This window comes from Palaemon carinicauda, chromosome 17, assembly GCF_036898095.1.
Source record: "Palaemon carinicauda isolate YSFRI2023 chromosome 17, ASM3689809v2, whole genome shotgun sequence".
Taxonomy (NCBI): domain Eukaryota; kingdom Metazoa; phylum Arthropoda; class Malacostraca; order Decapoda; family Palaemonidae; genus Palaemon; species Palaemon carinicauda.
Window position 1 is genome coordinate 128,707,677 of NC_090741.1, and position 11,402 is coordinate 128,719,078.

The following is an 11,402-nucleotide window of genomic DNA, read 5'->3' on the forward strand; positions in this document are numbered from 1 at the left end:
TGGTCAAGGGAGGTGGAAGGCCATGAATGATATAAAACACCTGTCAGCACATGGGAGGAGTTATCCATATTCCTTTTTTCCCGGTACTAATGTAAATTGAAGAGTGGCGGTATAGTCAGTATGGCCGACGTCTTACCAAGGGAGGGATTTGCAGGCTTTAGTACGTGCATGGTACTATGGGTTTTTTCGTTAGGCTTCTGCCAAGCCCTTGTGGCCCAATCCTAGGTGAATGGCAGCCAATGTGTTTCTTGACTGGGCATTTTCCTAGGAATGTTTTGAAGGGTGCAATTTTATTTAGGTATGGCGGATAGATGTTGGGGTTGACAGGTGGACCAGGCATCGGACTGTTAGGTGAAGGCATGCACCAGAGGCATGTGGTCCATGCAAATTACAAAGGGCACACCTTCTAAGAAGTGGCGAAAGTGACGGACAGCTAAATGCACTGTCATCGATTTGCATTTGATGGTTAAGTAGCCGGATTCCACCTTGGACAGTTTTCTACTGAAGGAACCCAATGAGTGGAGCAAACTTTTGACCACCTGTTCAAATACTGCACCAATAGCGACATTGCTGGCTTCGGTGGAGAGAAGGAGATGGGCATGTGGCACGGGAAAAGTGAGAGCAGCAGCGGTTGATAGTTTAATCTTTGTGTTGTAGAAGGCCACTTTTTGAAGAGGACCCAACTTCAAGTATTTTGGCTTGTTCTTGAGGGAAGCAGGGGGAGTTGTTAAGAATGGAAGTGATGACTTGTATGAACTGGTGATAATAGTTGATTATTCCCCAAACTTCTTTCGGTGCTTAGGCGGTTGAGGGTGTGAGGACGTTTTGAATAGCTGCTACCTACTCAAGGAGGGGGTAGACTCCAGGAGTGATAGGGTGCCCTAAGACCGATACTTCTTTGGCGCCAAATGTATAATTGTCGTACCAGACTACAAGGTCGTTCTGTTGTAGGCAGTCAACAACGATGAATAAGTGATGGAGGTGTTCCTTTTTGGAGGAAAAGAACACAAGTATGCCGTCCACGTAACTTTAACAGTGTAGGGGTCAGAACAGTTACTTTTTTAAGGAAGAAAACACAAGTATTCCATTCACGTAACATATACAGAAGGGTATGAGCCCTAAAATGCCACCCGTGAGGCTTTAAAAATACCCCCAGCAATATGAAGGCCAAAATAGCAGTAATTGAAGATGTATGCACCAAAGGAGGCGTTGATGGAAGTCTTAGGTATGTCTTTTGGGTCTATGGGCACCTTATAATACTCTTTAAAGAGATCGAGGATGAAAAAAATACCTTTGCTTGGTGAAAGTAGGAGATAACGTCAGCAGTGTTGGGGAGGGTGTAGTTATCAGTTCTATTTGCATGCTCAGATGCAAGGGAGCCATCTTTCTTCAAAATTATATGTAATGGCAATGAGCATGGTCTTGATGCCTTTCAGCAATACCTATTTTCTTCCATTTTGATGAATGTTTGCTTAGAGCTTGCCAAACGATATGGTACCTGATGCCTGATTTTGGCGAACACTGGTGAAGTTCTGGACGGAACATTTCTATGTACAACGTGTGGAGGTGGGTCTACTCATCCATGGGTAAGCTGAAGTGGAAAATGATGTCGGAGGGGCGGGATTAAAGATGTGTCGACAAACACAAGTCTGTGTTGACTAACCATCAGTGGGCATCATCAATCAGGAGGTAGAATTGGGAGAGGAAATCTGCAGCAAGGATTGGCAATGTGACATCAGCAACGAGAATCATCTAATGATATTCCAACCGATACTATGAGGGACTCTTACCTGTGGGTGAGGATGGCAGATCTATGGTCACCTACTTGCAGACATCGGCTGGCCTACTTACAAGTTTTTTGGCCATTTACAACCGCTGGCACAAATCTGGATTAGAGCAGCATGTGTGCAGCTAGTAGACGTCTATAAGATGCTGAAGAAGTTTTTGGTGGGGGTGTGTGCAAGGGGTGGTATATGTGGGTGATGGGTGGATTTTTCGGTGCTCCGGTACATTATGGCGTGGCTAGCTGCGTCCTACCGCGTTAACATTAGTTTTATTCAATGCTGATTTGTACACCTCTTTGTTAGGAATAGATGCGTGAATGGAAGTCTTGGGTATGGTGAAGCGACTGTTCTTAAGGTCATTCAAATTACTCATCAGGTCTGATTATCAAAATATTGACATAGGGGATGGCAGCACGTAGGCCTCCTACCCAAAGGGCATGAAGTAGATTCCCCTCCCGAGGAGGGCCGTTTGCAGCAGGTTTCAGGCGAGTGATATTTGTCAATTCCTTTAGGGTGAGCGAACCCTTCTGATTCCCCTCAGTTGTTGAGAAAATTTAAAAAAGATTAGCCATATGAGTGGCTGGCGATGGTGATTGCTGCTCCAGCGGGTATATTTTGAGGGCATTATACACCATTGGAATGTCCCAGTGATCGCAAAGACAATAGGAGTTTTCTGGGAAAGTGTCCTCAGGATCGCCATGAGAATATATTTTCCTTTGTTGCTTGAACGAGTCTCTCCCTTAATGCGAAACTGAACCTTGTCACGCTGAAACCAGGTGAATGCCTCTGTACTGGCTAAGGGTGATGTTTTCATGGATGTTGCGTGGATAAAAGAGTTACAGTTCGACGGGGGCAACGTCAAGCATTAGAGCACGGCAGTGAGGGGGAAGGCGAGAAGTAGCTGGTCTTCTGACGGTCACTGTGCGAGGTCACTGTTAGTTTATATCAGAGGCGAGATAAGAGCAACTGCCCTTTATTCAACATATAATAAGTTTATGTACAAGTAGTTACAAAAAAGAATGTCACAAGTTGAAACAAAAGAATACTTGCAAAGGCAAGCTAAAACAGGTTCTATTATCACTGCAGGGCAGAGAATGAGATACAAAAAAAAATTAAATATGGTTACAGTATACAAGCTTATGGGGAACGCAAAGGCTACAATCTCCGGCCAATTAGTAACTTTAATAGCAAAGTTAGGTATCATATAAAATTAGTTTGCCTACCACATAACAAAATGAATGTTAGATTAAAAATATTATTGATTAACATTTTTTGGATCATGTGTCACCAGTATATGTAGCTGATTAGGTTATGAACACAACTGCTATTACATCTATTCACATAAGATCTACTCTATTGTCTTACTTATCTCATTAAAATTATACTGTCTAATATTTACAGCATTTTTATCCATAGACACATTACACATTAAACTTTGCCTCTGAATCTGTCCGTGAGCAAACCATAAATGAGCAATATATGTCTGGTAACCTCTTTGACCTCATATACATAGACTCCCTTGATGTTATAAGAAGTTGGTCGGTTCTTTAATTGGGAAATCTACTCATGCCTTTATTTCATTAGTATGGAAGATTGAGTGATCTTTTGGGGTTGAATAGGCCACAATTGTATAATAGTGTTGAGCTTATTGTTTATTTGATTGAGAATCTACTCAACATAATTAATAGCCATATCAATTCTTGAGTGGTAAGGCACCAATTGAAAAAGAAATACATCATATTTTATTTTGAATAACTACACTCTGCTTAGAGCTTTTGCTCAGAAAGTTTATGCTTCATTTGAAAAGAAATAAAATTTTATCATCGAATGAAACCTTTTTGGTAAAATCCATGAACATAAGAGGAGGATTATACTTAAATATGTACTCTTAGGTGTAGACGCAACAGTTCCTCCTTTACTTAAACCAGATGGCTCTGTCACTCCCTATCCAAAGGAAAATAAAACTGTTTTGGCTGATGTGTTTTACTGTAAGCAGGGCAATGAGAAACTTGATCTTCCTTCTTCCTGTTTCATGGTGCTAAACTAACTAGTTTGGCTTTTTGATCTGGCGAAATTAAAGCTCTTTGAAAGTACCTTGATGCTTATGGAGAGGTAGACCCAAATGGTAATTTTCCTTTGTTTTTAATTAATACTACAGATTTCTTGCCTCCAAAGTTATCTGCTATTTTGCACAAGTTGGCAAGGAGAGGGGCTTTTAGGATTTACTGGATAATTGGTAATTTTACCTCCTTATGTAAATGTGTTAGTGGTGCCTTAATTTTCACTGATTACCACCCAATTCCCTTAACTAACATATTATCTGACGTTCTTAAATGTCTTTTGGCGAAATGTCTAAATATGTTTACTGAAAGTAATCATCTGTTGCACATTTTGCAATTTGGCTTTTGTAAAGGGCTTAGAGCATGTGATGTCATTCGTACAATCTGCAATGCTGTACAGAAATCCCTTGATTGAAGTCAGGAAGTTCGTATGATTGGTCTAGATTGTAGTACTGAATATGATTGCGATAACCATGAGCCCCTGTTCTTAAACTTGAACAGTTGAATTTTCAGGTAATAGACCACAAAGTTATTGGTGGGCACCAGAGTGAGTAGAAGAATGTGATATCTGGTGTTCATCAGGGTACTGTTCTTAGCCCATTAGGTTTCATACTATATACAAATGTCATGTTGTCTAGCCTAAAAAACATGTTTGCTGCATTTGCAAATGATACTACTCTCTTTGCATCAATTCCATCCACTGAATGTAGAGCCGGGGTTATTGAATCCCTTGATAAAGATCTAGCTATAATTAGTGCATAGTGCAAATTATGGGGCATGCAGTTCAATCCTAGCAAAACTCTCAAGGTTTGATTGTAAGTAGGTCGAGGACAGTGACTTCTCAACATCTAGATCTTAGCTATGATATGTTTTGGCATAGCAAGGAATTCCAGTCATAAAGCTAACCTCCTTACTACTCAGAAATGAGTTTTTTTGACTTTTGCTTTAATTAAGAAATGAAGACGCCGTTAAAAAGTGTCCCATTTTGAGAGTAGAGAAGAGATAATGTAAAACACAACATCAAAGACGAACACCATTCCAAGCGAAGCGTACGTGAATTTTTTTTTTTTTGCGGCTGTGGTAGGATCACTGGACTAATCGTGTTCAGGTGCAAAGGTTATATTTAGAAGGGGAATAGGTTTCCAATCATGTCAGGTATATAATAAGTTTTTTCCAGCATATATATATATATATATATATATATATAAATATATATATATATATATATATATATATATATATATATATATATATATATATATATATATATATATATATATGAAGAATTTACATAAAACAACAAAATCCCTCGAAATATTCAGTCTAAGCAAAACTTAGACTAAGACAAAAATGTTACGATCTGAAAAATTATATAATTACTTGGTTTGAGATATTATATCTGAATAAACATTCAAAGAAATAATTACACTCTGAAAATTATACAATCACTTGTTTCATTTGAAATTAAATGTGAATACAATATTTAAGTTTGTTACTTATTGAAAATAGATAACCAAATCACAATACAGATGGTTATTACCACATTAAAAGGCCGATTACAAAAACTTCAAGATAAGTTTTATTAGTACTCACTACATTTACAAAACCTATCACACCAAACCTTCGGTATTTTACTCAACACATTTAAGACTATACACTAAGCTGCGTGCAAGAGTGAGAGAGAGGTGGAGATAGCTGTGCCTTAAGGCTGGAATTCTCTATCTATCTATCCAACCCTGGGATCGCCTATATATATGAAACTTAGCTACTTCCAGAATCTTTCAAAAGATCTGGGAAGCATTTGGGACTGGGCTAAGGCGTCAAAGTTACCAGGTATTACTCTCTCGAATGTGTACTATAGCAACGCCAGACGGCTCTCTCAGTCAGATAGCTCCGCCCACCATTTGTGCCCAAAATAAAAAAATTAAGACCTATCAATAGGTTTTCCGAGTATTTTCCAAACCAAATTGCATAATGCGGATTCTCTTACATACATGATGAAATACCTCATAAAAATATAAAAAAACATTATATAAGCCCTTGATCATATCTCATAGGGTAACATAACACTCTCAAACAAGTTACGTAAAACTTCGTAACAAAAATATGTAAAATAAAAAATCAATTGTTAAAAATAATGTAATTTTACATATACTAAGTTGAATAAACAATACATTGAAATTAACGACAAATGTCTTACCTAATTTACATAATAAACGTACATCTACATGAAAATACTTGTCTAAGTGCTGGCTAACTTCTTCAGTGCATATATGAAAACAAAATAAAATTCATCAATAAACTATTGTATTTACTCTACACTAGGTCAGATTCATATATATATATATATATATATATATATATATATATATATATATATATATATATATATATATATATATATATATATATATATATATATACATATATATATATATATACAATATATATATATATATATATATATATATATATATATATATATATATATATATATATATATATATATATATATATATATATATATATATATATATATCATGGCTGGCAAATGACATACCATCCCCAGTTCCCAACTGACCTGTTTATTTTTACATAAATTTGTTATACCTGAAAATTAATACCCGAGCTCTAAGAAATTATATGACTCCTTGACCGCAATATGTAAAAACACTGCATATCCAAAGGTCTGCGTACACTCAATTCTAAACAGGGTTATTTCTTCACTTGAACTATTAAAAACCATCTCGTACTACGATTCTTAGTCAGGTATTAAGAACAAGGTCTATCAGGAAATAATTGTGATCAAAATAAGGCACTCTTTACAGAAATAAATATAATCTATCAAAGCTGAAAAACTTATGCAAAGAGAATTATTTTAAATATTAATTCTGAACAAAAACTTTGACTAAGACAAGAAAATATTTCTCAATGAAAATTATACAATCACTTGCTTCACTGGAAATTAATTTATGAAAATATTCAATCTTGAAAATTAATGAAATTAGTTAACACTGTAACACTCTAATAAATCGGTATTAAATGAAATTTACATAAAAATAACTGATACACTTACACATTTTGGATAACAGAAGGCAATCGAACAGTTAAGCCAAAATAAATACACTTCCCTATTTTAACCTAAATTTCAGAGGCCGGTTACAAAACTTTAAATTATGCAAATGCTTTATTCAACGCAATACACTTGAAATTGTATTCAGTGAATTTATCATCGTTTGATCACATAACACATACAATATATGTTGGATAGAAATTATTAATCACGTTTGAGAGGAGAGGACAGACGAACTCTGGCTCTCTTAAAGGGTCAGGCTGGATCTCTTATGCTGCTTATGATTTCCTTGGGGCATATATATATTGAATTAAAATTTCCACATAATTCTAAATATATTACCCTCGTGGCTTGGGAGCACGGCCTAGTGGCTCCAAAGTTGCCACCTAATCAAGTAGCAGACGAATACCAACGCACAAGTGAGGAAACTCTCTCTCAGCTAACTTCGCCTCCTAATCCTCAGAACAATAAAAAAATAAGATAAAAACTAACTCTAGGGTTACCAAGAACATTCTAACCATGTGGATATATAAACATGATGTAATACCTCATAAACATGGTGTAAGCACTCGTGTTCACACCTCGTATGGGTCATACAGTTTACATAATTGAGATTACATAAGAATTTCTAACAAAATACGTGAAATAAAATGTTAATTCTTAAAAATTACGTAAATTTACATATAGTGACTTGAATGAAAAATACAATTCAATGAATAATGAGTCTTATGCAATTTACGTACATTTACTTAAACCTACATGAAAGGAACTCCCCTTACATCTCGTGAGGTTAAATACACAAAAGTAATACATAACAAGAATATTTACTCCACTATATATATATATATATATATATATATATATATATATATATATATATATATATATATATATATATATATATATATATATATATATATATATATATATATATATATATATAGTGGAGTAAATATTCTTATATATATATATATATGTGTGTGTGTGTGTATGTATGTATGCATATTTATATATACAGTGAACCCTCGCTACTTCGCGGTTCGACCATCGCGGATTCACCACTTCGCGGGTTTTTTTCATAACCCATATATATATACATATCGCGGATTTTCCGGAAATTTCGAAAATACCGAGATATCTGAGACCCCAAATACGATATTTCGTTACCTGTAATTCCATTAATACTGTAATTAGTAATATCTGCTCTTAATGATTGTTCATTGCATTACATATGACATATAATTCAGCACAGAAAGAAATAAAACACGAAAAGAGAATGTGATCATACGATAATTCAGTACTGTATACAGTACGTAGTAAAATTAAATTGAACATGAAACGCAAATCAAATGCAGTCATACCATATTAGAATGGTGTAAGGCTGCTGATGGCTACTAGTGTACTACAAATGTAATGGATGTGCTTCTTTTCCATGAGTCTTTTGTATGTATATGTACGTAGTACTGCATCCAATAATATTTTTTGTTGCAAAAAATCACATTTCGAATAAGCGTACGAGAGAGAGAGAGAGAGAGAGAGAGAGAGAGAGAGAGAGAGAGAGAGAGAGAGAGAGAGAGAGAGACACATCCTACAACAAAAGCGTAAAATAGTGTACGTAAAGCTGTGTTATTATTATTGTTATTATTATTATTATTGTTGTTGTTGTTATTAAAATTATTATTGTTATTATTATTATTATCATTATTATTATTACAGTATCATTATTTATTATTATTATTATTATTATTATTACTGTACAGTATACTGTACGCAGGGTATCTTTTACTTTGAATTGGTAACCTACGTAGCATATAAGACGGGTTGTGATTGGTTCAAGCGCTGATAGATGACGAATCAGAACTCAAGTTTTGTTATCTAGCCTGTGATTGGTGTTTTGCCCGCATCTCCAACTTCCAGCATTTACGTTTTTGCGGTCACTTTGTCTCCCGCCGTATCGCTGTTTAGACGTTAAGTTATTGTGAACTTTAATCTGTGCTGTGCGTGACTGTTTTAAGTTGAACTTTTTGTTGAACTTTCTGTTAAACCCTACTGTACAATGCCTCCCAAGCGTTCTGCTTCTACTAAGGCTGGTAGTGAGCCTAAACACCACCGAAAGATGATGACGATTGCTGAGAAGGTGACGCTTCTCGATATGTTAAAAGACGGTAGTAGAAGTTACGCGGCCGTAGACCTCGAAGACCTGACGAAATCGGCCAGTGAGGAAGACAGTGAAACACAGGAAGAGATCCAAGAAAATGTCGAAGAAACGGGCTTAACATTAGAACGGCTTGCCAAGCTCTGCAAGCTTGTGAAGGAGGTGAAAGAAATGTCGCAAGAGAGGGACGAGGATATGGTTCGTTCTATACAATTTTGCAACAAGATCGATGAACACATGACTCCCTACAGGATGCTCTTGCGAAAAAAGAAGCAGCGGCAACAACTTCCGATCACAATGCCCTCGTAAGAAATTGAAGAAGTGTCTCAGGAAGAAGTTGAAGAGGTGTCCGAGGAAAAGACACCTCCGTCTGAAGAGACGTAAAATACTGTACTGTCATTGGCTGCACAGTAGAAGACATCATCAGCTTCATCATCATCATTTCTACTGTGCAGCAATTTCATCGCCATCATCATTCAAGTTTTTCTTGAACTTCTTTCGTGGTGAGTACAGTAACAATCTTTATTTTTTACTTTAATATTCTAACATTTTAATATTTGTGCCTGTTTTAGTTTAGTACTGTATGCATTAAGTTAAAGGGAAGGTTTTAAAAGTCTGAAGAGTATACATGTTGTAACCTATCATATTTTTTTTGTTTAAAATTTACATTTACGTACGTAAAACAATCTCTCTCTCTCTTTCTCTCTCTCTCTCTCTATCTCTCTCTCTCTCTCTCTCTCTCTCTCTCTCTCTCTCTCTCACTCGTAAATTGTTTTCCTGCTTTGCTACGTACAGTATGTACTGTATGATTTTATATAGATACGGTAAATAATATTTGTAATAACCTATTTTCTAAAAGCTTTTACTGTAAATATCATTATTTATCACTTTCATCATGCGCGTTAAATGCCTTCTTTGTTTACTGAGCGTGGTTGTTTACTAAGCGTACTTTATGACGCCGTCGTTTCAGGCGGCGTCATAAAGAAAAACATTTCATTTGGAAGTCCCAAGAAAAATTAGGTAAAACATTGGTAATAACAAAATCAACATACTGTATAATCAATATATCAATATAATCGATGCAAAAACTAACCTATACACAGATGTGTACAGTACACTAAATGTGTTTGTTTCTTCATTATGATCAGAGAAACGTAAACAAAACATTGGTTGCCATTTTTTATCGTGCTTTTTGCCGTGTTTAGGAAAAGCATGATATAAAATCGCCTTTAATATTTGTGCCTGTTTTAGTTTAGGGTACTGTAGTACATGCATTAAGTGTTCTGTACATTAAAGGGTAGTTTGTTTACAGTACTACGTACAAGGGAAGGTTTTAAAAGTCTGAATATACATGTTAAATAAATAGGTAAATATGGTGTCAATATTTCGCGGATTTTCACCGAACGCGGTCGGGTCTGGAACCTATCTACCGCGATAAACGAGGGTTCACTGTATATATATATATATATATATATATATATATATATATATATATATATATATATATATATATATATATATATATATATATGTGAAGATGTCCTTGATTTAGTTAGCAACAACTTCTTAATTAGTCTAGTATCTTACCTCTTCCTTTAGTTGATATTAATTGAATTTCTCTCAGGAGTTTACATAAGCAAAGTTTCGTGGGTGAGGGATACGAATGCTGGTTTCTTTCTTTACTAGACATAAAAAGGGGTTTGAACAGGCACTTACAAGCAGTCAAAAACAAAAGCGTGGTTTCTACATTAACACTTAGTGATGAACTCAGACGTCTTGACACTGGCTGGAGAATTTGGTGAATCCTGGTTTAGTTAGGCCTAAACGTCATCTATAGGCCTACTGTCGTCGCTGAAGTATAAGCCTTCGTCAGGTGTTGGGAAGGCTGGCGCGAAGTTCTAGACACGCCTTGGTCACTCGGGGACGTCACGCCTCTCGGTCGCTCTGGGACGTCTCGCCAAACGCACTCACAGACACTCAGGTGCGGGCGTAGTAACTTTGTTCGTCGTCCTTCGTTCTCAGGGGTAATTGTTCCCCTGTAATTTCTCGGCTGCTTTAGTATTCTACGTAATCGCCGTCCCTCAATTTGGTATAGGCAGCCGCCATGTGTTGTCGTCAAGGAGACCCGGCAGGTTAAGTAGGTCGTTAGACCTATTATACAGAGTGACTACTAGGAAGAGAGCGAGATGCCGTCTTCTCGTTGCTTATATATGGTCGTCCTGGGCGTGTCAAGCTATCCTTAATCACGTGACTTTTTCCCGGCTTCCACGTCTCATTCGTCTATGTTCCGTTCGACATTCAAGAACGGATCCTGTCGTTTGGGGGGGTTG